This window comes from Glycine soja, chromosome 17 (genome assembly GCF_004193775.1).
Source record: "Glycine soja cultivar W05 chromosome 17, ASM419377v2, whole genome shotgun sequence".
Classification (NCBI taxonomy): domain Eukaryota; kingdom Viridiplantae; phylum Streptophyta; class Magnoliopsida; order Fabales; family Fabaceae; genus Glycine; species Glycine soja.
The window spans coordinates 40,748,591-40,763,900 of NC_041018.1; the positions used below are offsets into that span (position 1 = coordinate 40,748,591).

At 29.4% G+C, this 15,310-nt stretch overlaps 1 pseudogene; it reads left to right on the plus strand.

The window, feature by feature from the left end:
• The first annotated feature begins 1,310 nt into the window (after window positions 1–1,310).
• On the plus strand, window positions 1,311–14,816 carry LOC114391763 (annotated as a pseudogene).
• The last annotated feature ends 494 nt before the right edge of the window (window positions 14,817–15,310 follow it).

Genomic DNA, 15,310 nt, shown 5'->3' on the forward strand with positions numbered 1-15,310 from the left:
TAGTTGCCTTTTTAATTTAAAAAATTATTTATTAAAATTTTATAATAAAAAAATTCTATTATTTAACTATCAATATATACTGACTAACTTATTCAATTTTATCTTATAAAATTATCTATTTTAGATAAGAGTTAAAAAAATTTAAAAATCATTTAATTAAAAAGCTTTTTACAGTTGTTGTTACAAGTGAAAAAGTTTTTCAAATTATAAGCAATTATTTTAAATATTATTGTACCTATTTATATGAAGGCATGCATGCACAAAATTGCACGGACACGCACACAACATTACATGCATAAGCAATGAGAAGATAAATTTTTTAGTTTTTTGTCTTCTATTATTTATTATTGATGAATAACTTTGAAAATTTAAATTGATTCTATACTTTTTTTTAAAATAATATAAATAAATTATCAAAATTCTCTATATAACTTTTTATGCATACAAAGAAAATTTTCCTCCAAAATTTACTTGTAATACAATATAGTTAAATGTAAAGTAAACAATTAAAAAAATTGAGGCCTAGATGGCCTAGCCTTGTACACGACCCTATGTGAAAATCATTTGAGAATGAAAAAAAAAGTCAAGATCAATATAACTTTTCACATTCTAATTAAAAAAACATTTTTTTTTTAGTTCCTTAGTCAATGTCCTTGGGATACTAATTAGTATTTGCTTAAAAATAATACATGTATCCCTCATATCCATTTGAGTAACAACTTTAATCTTATTCTTCCTATATACTCATAGTTGTATATGTTATCCACGTTTTATTTATGTATGGAGTTAATAATCCAAACCCATTGTCAAATTATTTATATATATATGCATATTTTTTTATTATTATGTTGTTATAATGAAATATTCACTGACTTGATCGATAAGGAATCTAGTTGATATTTTTTCTTAAAAAAGAAACATGAAAACAAAAGGGAAATGAGAATGTCAATTAGTGGAGTTGCCGGAAACAGAGCAGAATACCTACTCCCATCGGAGAAAAATGGCGTTCCCCAAAACGATGACATTTTCAGAGTCATCCAAGATCTTTGTGAACTCAACACCTTCTCACGATTCTCACATGCCTCAACGCAGCTCCCCAAGAACTCCGAGTATGGAAACGAACTCTCCGAAACGTTCATCAGGTTCGCCTTCACCTTCTCCATTTGCGACGCCCTCAGAATCTTCCTTGCGTCGCTCACAGACATTCCACTTCCAAACACCGTATCGCCGATGATAGGTGCTGGAGCTAATAGTCTCTGACGCCAGTTATGTCATTGATGCCTTTGAGTTTCTCCCGGAGCTTCTCTTCAATGGGGAGAGACAGGAAATCTGGGAACCATGCCGGACTGGAGTGGTACACCGCTCGTCGGAGGAGGAAAAACCGCCAGAGAAATTCTCCGTCGGTGGAACTCACTCCCAGCGCACTCAAAGGCGTGATGGCTTGTTGTTGCATAGGTGGAGACGAGATGACGCTGCGTTCAAAGGGTGTCGTCCTTTTGACACCGTCGAAGAAACGTTTCGATAACATTTTTTGAAGCACCATCTATGCATTTTGAGTGTCGTTTTATTTTTTCTCTCTCTCTGTATTTGAGAGAGATTTAGAAAAATGTGTGTAGTGTGTCCAATAGATCAGGATTGAGGACACTCTTGAGATATAGTGGAAGAAGTTTTTGCGGAGTGTATATATCATGTTTATCAAACTTTCTAATTAACTCACTAATTCAAACGAGTGCACTTGTCCTCTACGAGTTAACTCTTGAATAAACTCATGTTTTAATAGACTCTGAACAAACTCTATAAAATCTAAATAAACTCGGTAAATCTTCGAGTTTATTACCGAATCAACGAGTTAGCACGTTAAAAAAATTAGATCAAAATGTAATTAATTTTTTATTGTTTTCTCTCTGTATAACATTCAACGCACTTTCATTTAATATGTTATTTTCGAATACAAAATTTTTGTGTTTTTTTTTAAATATCTCATCTTATATTGTTATTCATATTTTGAATTAAATGAAATGATTTTATCTTCCTTAAAAAAAGAAAGACTGAGCAGTATGTTGATTAGATTATATTTTGTATACATTTTTAAAATCAGAGAATGATGATTTGAATATTAGAGCGAGAATAAAAATATGAGCACCCTACTTGAATGAAAAGAAATAGATTTTCTTTCATATGCTAAGAATCAATATAAAAACACTTAGCATGTTAGTTGTAAAAAAGAAATCTCACAAATCTTGTCAATATTCTGCGTCACTTAAATATATAATTGATCTAGAAAATATTTTATAGATAAGTTCTTTATATAATAGATTCAAAAAAAATTCCCAAGAATTTCATAAATTACTATAACGATTACATTCTAGATCAGTTGACAAATCATTGATAAAAAAATATTCTATGCATCTATCTATTCTTGTTACAATTGACATAAAAAATATTTTTTAAATCGATTCTAAGATAATAAACATAGAATATCTATTCCAATAGTATAAAATGTTACTATCACACATTTTATGTAAGTTTTCCACAAATTATTATAAAACACTAAAAAAATCTTTAAGAACTATAAACAACAATTCAAAACTACTCCCCCTCTTGCAAACACATTATAATCATAATAATTATAAATAATCAATAAAAAATAATTATAAATAATACAAATCTTCATATAGACAACATAGAAAGTGTACTTGGATCGGATATTATTTATATACTTCAGTTAGGTCAAGCTTGATGAGAATCTCCATACTTGCATTGGCAGCCCAATCTGAAGCAACTGTAACTCTGTTATTACTTATTTATTACATTATTTAGCTGAATAGTACTTTGTAAATTTTTATTCATAACCTTTTTTAAATTTCGTTCATTCTATAATTTTTTTATTAAAATTATAAATTTAACTATCATTCAAATAATAATATTAAAAAAAATTAAATCACTCAATTATATATTAAAAAATAAACTTATTATCACGTACTCTAATATGAAAATTAACCAATCGATAGAAAGAAAATAAAGTGAAGATGATAGAAATAGGAGAGAAGTAAAAAATTAATGTGTTTGACTATAAAAAAATGAAGCTGAAGGGAGATGAGGAGAAAAAATTTAATGGTGTGGGTTGTTCCACAGTCTATTTTTATTCAATTTTTATCCTTTTCTTATTTATTTATTTGTTTTTATACTCCTAAATCAAATATTTTTGTTTTTACTATATTTTTCAATTATTTTGATTCACCTTATTTTATTTCTCAATTTATTTATTTTTCTCCGCAAACATACCTGGTGAGTGGCCAGGAAAAGCGTATATATGACTATATATATACACTACTTCTACCACCAAGAAAGTACCAAGATTCAGCAATATATTGATTGATAGCAACAAGATGAATGGTACTTTTAGATTATATATGTCTGTACGTACAGAATGCTGTTAATTTGTTTAACATAATACTAGTGGATTTGCGGAAAGAACATTTTTTTTGCTTCTCCTACCAGCAGAAAATGTTATGAAAATTATTTGTTTTATTATTTTATAAGAATAAATAGTAAAATAATCAATCTGGAAAGAAAATCTGAAGAATTAATTGGCTTTTAAAATTAATATTTCAATAACTGACTAAAAAAGTATTTTATTTAAATAATAAAAAATAAAACCACCTTTTTAGATATAAAATTACTAAAAACATATTCGATACCTTGAATTAGCTTTATAAAGGACAAAAAAAAAACAAGTGAGGTTAATTTTGTAATCTAACTCTTGCATTGAAAGGAATAATATGAAGAAACCACAAAATCCAATTGCAATAATACAGAACAGTACTGATTAACAATAACAAATTTATTCCAGTAAAAAAAAATAACAAATTTACATGTACAATATAAAAAAATGCTGAACAAAAAAAATGTAGAATAAAAAAAATAACAAATACTTTAGTTGATTTTTCATTTTTCAAGAAAAAAAATTCCAAGTAACATTATATTAAGTATTTTTTATCGACCCATTGTGAATAGTTTTTTTTTTGGCCAATTTTTGACTCATTCTGATCTATCTTACTTTTTTTTCAAAACAATTTTTCAGTTTTGTTAATCAAGTTTTTTAACCACATACATAGATTAAATAGGACATAAGTTAGGTAACAAATTTAAATAAACTATTCATAAATTCTCTGAAATAGGACATAAGTTAGGTAATAAATTTGTATTATTCACTGAACGGTTGTTATGGCCTTATGGGGTAGCAAATTGTATTATCCTACACATAAAAAAAGCCAATTGTATTATCCTCAATAAAACATTGGTCCTAAAGTAAAGGTATATAATTTGTTATTTTCTCATTAATATATAATAAATTTGTATTAAGAATGTAAAATAATTTTATCTTAACATATAATCATATATTATTAATATATGATGATACCTTTATTAAATTTTTTAATAATTAATTAATGATTATATCAATAATAATTTGTGATTTAAATGAGATTATAAAATTATTTTACGCTCTTAGTCTATAATTATTAAACTCTTAATATATTATATACTATGTATAGCAAACAATTTTAGTGGTCCAAATATTATAAGAAAACTAAATCATATTTAATATTCTAATACTCTTTGCGAACTTGAAACCACACAACAATTTAGCATATGTGAATTGACATATATGTAATCAAATTGCACGAGCAAAAACCTAAAAGGGTTGATACAATGATCCAACAGATAATAAAAATTACACAAGCAAAACAAGTATTACGAAATGAGTGTGTAAGCAAGATTATTAAACTTGAGAGTCTATACAAATTTATGGAAACTTTATAGACTCGTAATTTTATATAAAAATAATAATAAAATAACTATAAATAACATATCAATTAAATATTTCAATAATATAATAAAATAAAATTATAAATAATAAATTTCACAATATTAAAATAATCAAGTCTAATAATGTACACTACTAGATAATAACTTGAGGAGGTAATTATAATGGTATAATATTCTGATCAAGGATTTAACAAATGTTGTTGGCGAACAAATGTATCTTAAATCATAAACGCATAAAAAATATATAACCCAAAATGACATATGCTTTGATTTAATTTTTTTAACTTGTTGACTAAATCCTAAGTTCGAGAGTCTACCCACTCTACACAAAGTTTAATAAAAAGAGAGTTTATAAACAAGTCAACTCGTAGGGAATGAGTGAAATCGTAAACCTATAAGAGTTAACTCGAGAGTTTGATAATTACTTACGTATGTGTCGAGAAATTATTAGATAGTTCTGGACCACCATGTCATTTATGATTTTGACCAATAATCATGTGACACTAAATAACTTAATATTTTAAATTGATTAGATCCCTTAAATTAAGGGATAACACAATTAGTTTTTATTAGATAATTATTGAGTATATTTTTAATTTAATAAATATATTTTTTGATTGTTCACATGTCACACGATTATTGATTAATATCATAAATGACATATAGTCCTGAATTTCTCATGTGTGTTCGACTCCAAGAATTGTAGGGAAGGATTGAAGTCTAACTTTGTTGTCTTAATTGGGTGCCAAGATCAAGTAGCTTCAAGAATAAAGAGATAGAGGGCATTGGCATTAGATTCGTACGAATTTGAATCCACGTACAAGTTACCCACATATTATGAGGGAATCTTTCCGGCCAGATTGAGAGGATTTTCATCTAATTATTCCCTCAACTCATGCATTCACAAAGGTATTGGGCGTTTGATTCTGATGCTATATATCCTGAATCTAATGTTACTCTACGCTAAGCAATGAGCGCATTAAAACCGAATTAATTTGCTTTCTAGGATGCGAACTAGATATGGATATCAGCACTTGCTTGACAAGGTGGTGAAAATAATGCTAACGAGATAATTAGTTTATGACTCCACTTATCTTCATTAGTAAGATTAAGTGGTCTTACCATATGCGTATAAGTGTTGCTATAAATCATTTAAGCTGACTTTATCATTTATTTTAAAAATTAAAAAAAATATTTTGTATCTATTTTTTGGACTCGATCTATTTCTTTGCAAAAAAAAAAACTATTAAAATGAATATAAAATTTATGAATAAAATTATGATATACAAAAAAGAGACATTTGTATAAAAAAATGTTAAAATATATTCTTTAACATACTTGAACACACTCATTCTTATTCTTATTGACTGAAATTTATTGACTCTAAAAATAGACATTTAACAAATTATCTATGTTGTTCTATTCGATCAATAAAGGAAAAGTGTAGAAAAAAATGTTCTATTCGATTTTGACAAATTAATGTTTCAAAATTGATAAGTGATCAAAACAGTAATTTAGCAGTAGCTGTGATTCTTCAAGTATGTGTTGTTGAGAGTTAGGAAAAGGAAACGCAATAAACCCTAGCTAATGTTTATGTTAGGAATCAGAGGTTATTAGGGAAATAGATTAAGAGCTGTAGAGCTATAGAGAAATGAATTTTCAGATAGTATCATATTTGATTAAAAGATGAAAAATAAATGGAATATTTTGGATTAGGGTCAACTCTATATCTAATAAATTAACAATACAGTCATTAATGTCTCTAATAGTCATTATTATGGATTAGGGTCAACTCTATATCTAATAAAGAATCCATGTATGACTTTCTAATTTATTTTTAGTGTGTCCTAATTTACCACATAATATTTAAAGACTTCAACAAATATTTGTTCCAGTCACACGGTAGAATTATTAAGAACTTAAAATGTGTCTCAAAGTTATATACTTTTACTAATATTTATATTTGTTTCAACTAAGAATTTAATTAAATTGTATTTAATTTGGAAATAATAAATACAAAAAATAAAAATAGTCAAATATATTTAGTTTTTTATCACAAAAAAATATTTCAAAGTAGAAATTTTATTTCAATATTTTTTTATCACAATAACTAAAATATTATGAGAAATACTTATTGTTATACTACTATAATTTTTAAAAATCATTAATCTCACGTCCCAAACAGGGGCGGAGTAAAAAGTTCAGTTCAAGGGAAGCCAAGAAAAAAAAAATATCATTTCATCAACACTTATAATTTTCTTTCATCTCTTTTTATTTTCTATCATATCATGTTATTTATTATACCTACACATTTTTTCTTCTCTGTATTTCTCTCCTTAAGTTTCAACTAACACAATAATTTTTAGATATTATTTTTCCGATAATTTTTCATAAATTTTTAACAATATGCTGTAATTTTTTAACAGCCAACTACTCCTTTTCTGCTAAGATTTAGTCTGTTATGCCCGTTCATCATTTAATTTGGCTTGGTCTATTATGCTTTTTGATGACTTAGTTTGGCTTACCCAAAAAAACTAATATCATGTTACAGAGACTTACATATTATAAGCCCACATATATGATAAGACCAAAAGTATATATTTTTTGCTTAACGAGCATTGTACAGTTTTTAATTCAGTGTCTTAAATGAGACTTCCAAGTGTAGTCTCTAATTAACTTTTTATGTATATTGTGTGTTTCCAATTGGTGGACAATTCTCTATTTCAAACACAGCATTAACACTTATATTTGGGTATATCGTGTAACGTAATTCTTAATGTGAGATATTCATAACGTGGAAAGGAAAGACTTCATAGCAAGGCCTCTCCTGAAAAATCAGCTAACCAAAAGAAAGGCATGCCACCAGGAGTGTAGATTCATTCATTGTGTTGCTGCTCCATTTTTTATACGATAAGTTTGTGTTGTTATTTGTTACAACCCAAAATTTTAAACCAAGTAAGTTTTATATCATGTCGATGGAAACAATGTATAACTAAAAAATATAATAAATTTAGTTTTTAAATATGTAAAAAATATAATAAATTAGTTATGATAATTTAATAATAAATTAATTTTTAAATTTTACCACTTAATATCAAATTAATCATAAAAAAATATAATATATTTTTAAATTGGTCATTGAATATCATACTTAATGATAAGATTATCTCATAAATTCAACAATAAAATTAATTTGTTTACATTTTTTACACATTCATATACTAAATACGTATTTTTCATTTTTAGGGACTAATTTTTTTACCGTATTATACATATTCATATTTTTATTTATTTTCTCGTCTCTGCCTTTCAATTACGTGTAAACCCCCTTATGAAGCTTTTAGTAAAATAATTAAAGTAATGCATAAACTATGTCTATATACCATAACCCATCACTAGTACAAGAGGGGAGAAGATGGTCACGGTTGCTACCAATAAAAAGTACCCCATATAGAATTTGGAAGAAATGAATCATTGAGCCAATTTGCCATTAATATGAAAACACGTGTTTCGACGAGATTATTTTCGAAAAAATAATCGTTTAAATTTCATATTTTATAAAAGAAATAAACAATTAATTTTTAAAATAAACTAAGTGAGACATGTATCGAGACCTGCAAGCTCTATAATAAACAAAACTTGATTTTTTATTTATTAATAATAACCACAATAATTCGGTTTGAAGTTTATTTATAATTTTAGAGTACGTTTGGATAAAAAATTTTAACTTATGAGAATAATTTATTAGAAAATTTAAATTTTTGTAATTTAAAATTCATTATTTGAATTTTTTATGAAGAATTTAAATTTTTTGAATTTTAAAAGAATTTTAAACAATTAAAAATATGAAATTTCCTTCTAAAATGTGAAAAATTGAAATTCTCTTTCTTGATATAAGAATCTTTTAAAACATTGGTGTATTTTTTTTTATAATCTTCATCCTCTCTCTCACTTGAAAGTTCCTGAAATCTCATTCTCAGAATTCTTCACTCATGCCCCATCCGATGATCCTCTTTTTTAAGAGACATTATCTAAGTTGGTGGAGCATCGATCAGGTGTGGGCCTAGGGGGATACATATAACTGCACCTGCCGGTCAGGGGAATAACCGTCATTACCCATCACGCGCGGCGGAGGTGTGGTGTAGGCCACTTCGTCCCAGTTTTCTGTGACTTCTCATGACACATCAATATTCTTCTTTTTTAAGTACACTGATCATATTTTTTCTTCTCTTTGCATTCATTTTCTTTCATCCTCGCAATTTTAATTTTTTTTATTCAAATACAAAATTTTGAAAATAAAAGAATTTTAATTTAAGTATTTAAAATTTTTAAAATTTAAAAATTTTTAAAATTTTAAATTACCTTATCCAAATACATTCTCAAAGTTATCCAGTTATCTCAAAAGTGTATTTTGTAAGAATCAAACTTTAATTTTTTTTAACCACCAAAATTAAAACATAAAGAAAACGCATTGTGGAATCTATAATGAATCTTTGACCGAGGAAGCTGACGTTTTATGTTATGGGGTTAATTGACACGATAAACTCAATCTGATTAATGGCAGAGTGGTTTGCCTCCCTCAAAAAAGAGCATTGGGTCATGAACTGATTATGCAATAATGGTGAAGAATTTCGAGTGGTAACAACAAACAAGTGGAAGGATCATGGATGTTGTCATTTTACATACGGTGCAATTAACGTGTGGAAAAACAAGTGTCCAAAAGGATTACGACATAGGAGACGTGTAATAACCACAATTTTCTTGTAGGATTTCTCATTTTCCAAATTCCATGGCGTGTTTTGTACCTTTAATGTCGTGCGTTTGAATTCACGGAAAGATAATGATACGTAAGAGTAAAATTCATGTTTAACGTGCTTCAATGGATTATGTTAATGTGTTTGAGGTAAATTAAACTAATATTTTCTGAAATAGATTGAGTTAATGTCCTGGTATAGGTTGAGATGGATATGTAAGAATAAAATTCATGTTTAATGCGCCTTGAAAAAATGAGATTGGTCATTGATTTATCTTACATGGATTAAGTTAATGTGTTTGAGGTAGATTAAACTAACATATTGATCGAAAAATAAACTGAGTTAATGTCCTGGTTGAGATTAATTATGTTGATGTTCTAGCTAAAATATAAGATCTCTCTCGCTGGAAGTGAACTCTCAAGTAAGGTTGAAATACTATGGAAAATCAATCAACATACTATTGTATAAGATATTCTCTTGTTTAAGTCAATAATTATTCTAATAGTGATAGTATGTAAAAACGACATGTATCTGGTATGATCGATGTTATATTTATAGGAACACGGAATGACCTATATTATTTGATTATTTAAGGGCTTTCAAGGACAATATTTTTTCTTACAGAGGATCAAAATTTCATCACCAAAAGTTCTGATCAACTTCAGTGAATTATAAGATTAGTTTAGTGAAAAAAAAAAAAGAAATCATGAATTCAAATTATTCTATTAATAAAAACTAACAAACTACTAATTAATATTTGATGATTATTTCATGATTGAAAAATGTTTTCCTATTCCAGAGCTGCAACAAGACAATTTTACTTTCATTTTAGGTGTTATTCTTTATTCATGATTTCATTATAGAAATCATACTCATGGATATTGATTCAGCATTTGAGTTTAGGTGTCCTATTATACGAATTAGTCTTAAGTTCAGTATCGAACATATCTAAAATAAGCACGTGCCTAAGATTCATACAAGAAGAACCTCTAAGTTTCATATATTTAATTAATATACGTATTGTTTTCACTCGATTAAATGATATTTTATTTTTAATGACTATTTTTTTTTATTATGAAGAAAAAAAAAGAACGGTATATACTACTTCAAAAAAGTAAAATGTAGATGACATAAAGCCTGCTAGGTTCCCTTTGGACCGAGTCGAACCGGCCCAATTAAAGCCCAATAGGGTGCGTGGAGTCGTGAGTCACAGTCACAGAAGCTTCGATGATTCAAACGCCGTTTTCATGGATCCCGTCCACGTTCTCAATCGTTCCTACCTCCGCTTCACCGTTTCTCCTTCTAGCTACTATTCCCGTTTTTTCAAATCCTCCTCAACAACCCCCAACTCCGTCACCACCGTTACTTCCCCTCTCACGACACAGAAACGGAAAGAGCCTCGAGCTTTGGTTGACACGTGTGGGTTGTGTAGGAAGCGAGGCCTCTGTTGTTGGCGGCACACGAGTGTTTGCTGAAATCAACTGAACTGTTGAATGCTTTGAAAGCTTTGAAGAGTGGATCGCGTTGCTCGAAGAGGGAGTGTGAGGGTGGTCAACACTCTTTCGTTGACCTGGTACAGGTGGCGCCTCAACTTGAGGTAACGCTAAATTTACGTGTCGGTGACGCTGACTCTGACCCTCACCTGCCCCCAAACGATTTGGAAGGTGAGTGAGTATTTTTGTTCTTTCATTCTTCCTTGGTTATTGATGTTCACGTGTTTTAGTGTTTTACATTAGTAAGGCTTTGTTTGGGTTGCTATCACCATGAGTGAAATGGAGTTTTGTTCAATGGAATAACATAAAATTACCTCACTATTACTTTGAAAATTTTATAATGAATTGGAGGGAAGTTTCTATTTAACTGTTTGAGAAGTGAATGCAATAGTATTGGATGGAATGGGACAGGTTCTGTAACTAATATACACCCATTGATTCTATTTACCTCCATTCCATGTCTTTCTATGAATCCAAATATAGCATAAGAGTTAATCTAACTTCAGGGTTTTTTTTTTAATGTCAGAGGTCATATTTGGATAAACTTCTTTGTAAATACTCATAGTAGAATAATTGAATTAAGCTTTTCCCATAATTTAGTTGAGTGCACTTCAGCTGTTGGAGAAGTTAGACGAGAGTACTCATATAAAAGTTAAGTGCTTAAGTTGATTTTGGCTTATGGGAGAAACTTAAGGGTCTGTTTGGGTAAGCTTCTTTAGAAACACTTCTAAGATAAAAAAAAATGAGATTAGCTTCTCCATAAGTCAAAATGAGCTCTCCATTAGCTAATTTCTAGAAGTTCTCTCTATATAGTTTCTCTAAAAGATGAGTGAACATCTACAAATTAGATAATTCATTTTACCTTCTTATTTCTTTCTCCTATATATGCTTATGCAAAAGTTTATCGAAACATAGATATAGTCAAGATACCTGTTTTTTGTGGTGGCTAACTATTATATTGAGTTTCTTCTGTCATTGGCATAATGTTGGAGTCTTTTTTTAGTTAAATTTTGTGGAGGTGGCTGGTGAACAAAAACTTACTGCATGAATTTAATTCTTTGATTTCTCAGATTCGCCTAGTGTGCAATGCTGCGGTGCTCCCTGCATTCAATAATTTGGTTGCTAATGACACCAAGGATGACGCGGTGGCTGAAATTTTGAACAATCGTTATATAATGCCCCAGGAGAGTTGCTTTTACATGGTATGTTTAAACCTCCATAATAACATTTGGTGCGTTTAATTTTCGAATTTTGTTTCTGTTGTAGTCTCTTCTTTTGCTCATCTTATTTGTTGAGGATTTGTTTTTTTCCCTTAGGTTTTTAATTCTTAAACTTTTATTCCTAATCCAATGGAGTGTTTCTTACATGTTATGATACTTATTTGTTTTCATATGTGGAAGTCTGATCTGGGACAGATTCGCAATCTAATTCCTGGTAATGGTTGCACATAAAACTCAATTTTATTTCTTGTTATATATCTTGGTACTTCTTAACAACTGTCTTGTTATTCATTGATAACAAAATGTAAGCATTTTTGTGCCATATTCACCTTCATGAAAAGAACAGGAATGCAGTTTACTTGTTGATATTTCTGGCAATGTGCCATTCTTTCTCATAACTTTAAATAATTCTTCTCAAATGTTGCATGACATGTTAATGGAGTTATCTTGACCTTCCCTCAAATTATGCTAGATGGAAGGTGTTGCATTCTGCCTGTATGATCTTATGAATGGCAACCCAGTTGTTGAAATTCTTTGTGGCATTTCTTAGAGTACTATTTGTGTTTAGGTGGTCAGGTAATGAGGGTGTTGTTTTTCATATTTAATTGGGATTTTGTTTGATTAATTTATGCAGCTCTTACTGATTCTGGTTTCAACCTCATAGTGGTGGATCCACCTCAGGAAAATTCCAGTGCCCACCGGAAATCAAGGTATATTAAAAGTCACACTATGTTTTGCTGACGTAATCTATATATTATATCAAATCTGTCCAAGTACTACAACTTGCAGCTATTTGTGCAATTGTTTCCTGCTTAATGTTCAGTGGCTTTATTGTAATTTTGTCGAGAGTCGTGGATATCTAATTTGAATTAGAGAGTGATTGTTGCATTTCTTTTGTACAAAGCACTGACACCCTATTCTGGTATTTACAAATTTCCTGTACTATATATTGTCTGATTAAAGTAGAGATTTCCATGTGAGGTAATACGTCCTTGCATTGCCTTTAAGGATATGCGGTGCTTCTCTTTGAACTTTAATGTTCAGATACATTTCTCTCCAATTAATCTATGAGGAGGTTGAAACTTGTTATTTATTCTGTCTAGGTTTTTCACCCTGGGGGGTTTGGCCTTGTTAGTTGCAAGAAAATGAATTCGACTTTATTTTCTAATTAATTATCAATTATTGAATAAGATATATATAGATAATATTATATAATATAAACAGAAATAGCTTAGTGACTCATTGATGAACGCGAGCTGTTACTCAGTTTAAATTGGCTAAGAAATGTAGCTTTTTTGAGGGAAGTCTTGATCATAATGTCATCAATGTAGGTACGCAACCTTGCCCAACTGGTTTTTTTATCCCTTCCTATTAAGCAACTCACTCACACCGAAGGAGCGCTTGTAGCCTTATGGGTGACCAACAGAGAGAAGCTACGTTGTTTTGTTGAGAGAGCTTTTTGCTGCCTGGGGAGTTAGCTATGCTGCTACTTTTTATTGGTTAAAAGTGATCTCTCACAAGGTACATCAGTTTTAGCTATGCTGCTACTTTTTGCTGTGTGGCAAGCAAGTGTGTGATGTCATTCCAATCTCTTTTATTTGTTGTCGATTGCAGGTGAAAAAAAATGGATCCTGGATTTGTGATTTAGATCTCTTCCATCATAGGCCATATGAATGCCTTATCTTGGGATATAGTCCTAGGAAGGTCAGATTTTGCAATGTTTAATTAATAGGCCTTCTAACTATCAGATCCCCCTTTCTTTTTTAAAGTTCTCACTTGTGTTCTTTTGTAGTTTTCTAGGTGAATAATACTGACAACCAATCAAAATTTAAACCTGTGAATAATGATCATGTGATTATGAGCATTCCTGGGGATTACTCAAGGAAACCTCCAATTGCAGGTATCCTTGTTTGTTTAATGTGGTGTATTCAATTTACAAATAAGAAGGAAATTCTATATAATCACTTACAAAGAGATGAAAATAAGAAGGAAAAATAATTTGACTTTCTCGCACAAGTTAAAATCAACTTTTTTGCCTAAACTTCTATGCAAGCTCTTTTCATTTAACTTTTCCATAAGGTACATTAGTTTATTTTAGCTTATGAAAAAAATTCATTATATTTTACCTTCTTGTTTTCTCTTCTTATAAGTAAGTGTTTATGGAGAAGTTTATTCAAATAGGGCCTAAATAAGTTGTACTGAAGGTTAGTACATTATTTGAATGAGATTCCTTTTCTTGCTGCTACTGTGGTCAGATTTATTACTGGAGTACGTTCCTGGGTTCAAACCTTCTCGATGTATAGAGCTATTTGCTAGAGAAATTATGGCTGGATGGGTTGCTTGGGGGAATGAACCCCTCTACTTTCAAGATTCTAAATATTTTGTCAAAAAGATGGACCAATGATTCTTGAGAAAAGAGATTCCGTCCTTGGTGATATAATCTATTGTCATGTTTGAATTTTCAGCGTCTATATTTTTTTTCCTTTGCATTAGTAATGTTGATCTCTTCTGGCTGCCTACACCTTTTTTTCCCACTTCTTTTCTATGGTTAAGGGAAGAAGCATAGATATACTGAAGCTCTGCTTCTGCTGTGAGAGAGAGTGGCTTAAAACATTGGCAGGGGATGGTTTCTTATTTCTGGGCCGTGAATAGTTTTAATTTAAGTATCTTTGCGCTATCAACTAATTAAAAATCACTTTTTATTTTATCAGAATTAAAAATCACTTTAAATATGACTTTTAAAAGTAACAAGTTCATCATATATTAATAATACACAATAATAATTTATGATTAGATATTTGGATCAGTGTATTTCTAATTAAATTTTTGGTCAAATATTTGTTTGTAAGATTAAAACTAGTGTTTTCCCATAGGAAACAACTAGACTGGTGTTTAGGAGTAGGACACAAATGAGATAGAAGACAATTCTGTAAATTCATTAAATGGCTGTATGTTGTAGCAAATTTTCAACATTTTTTTTGGTGTTGTAGCATATTCAAACAGATAATTTACT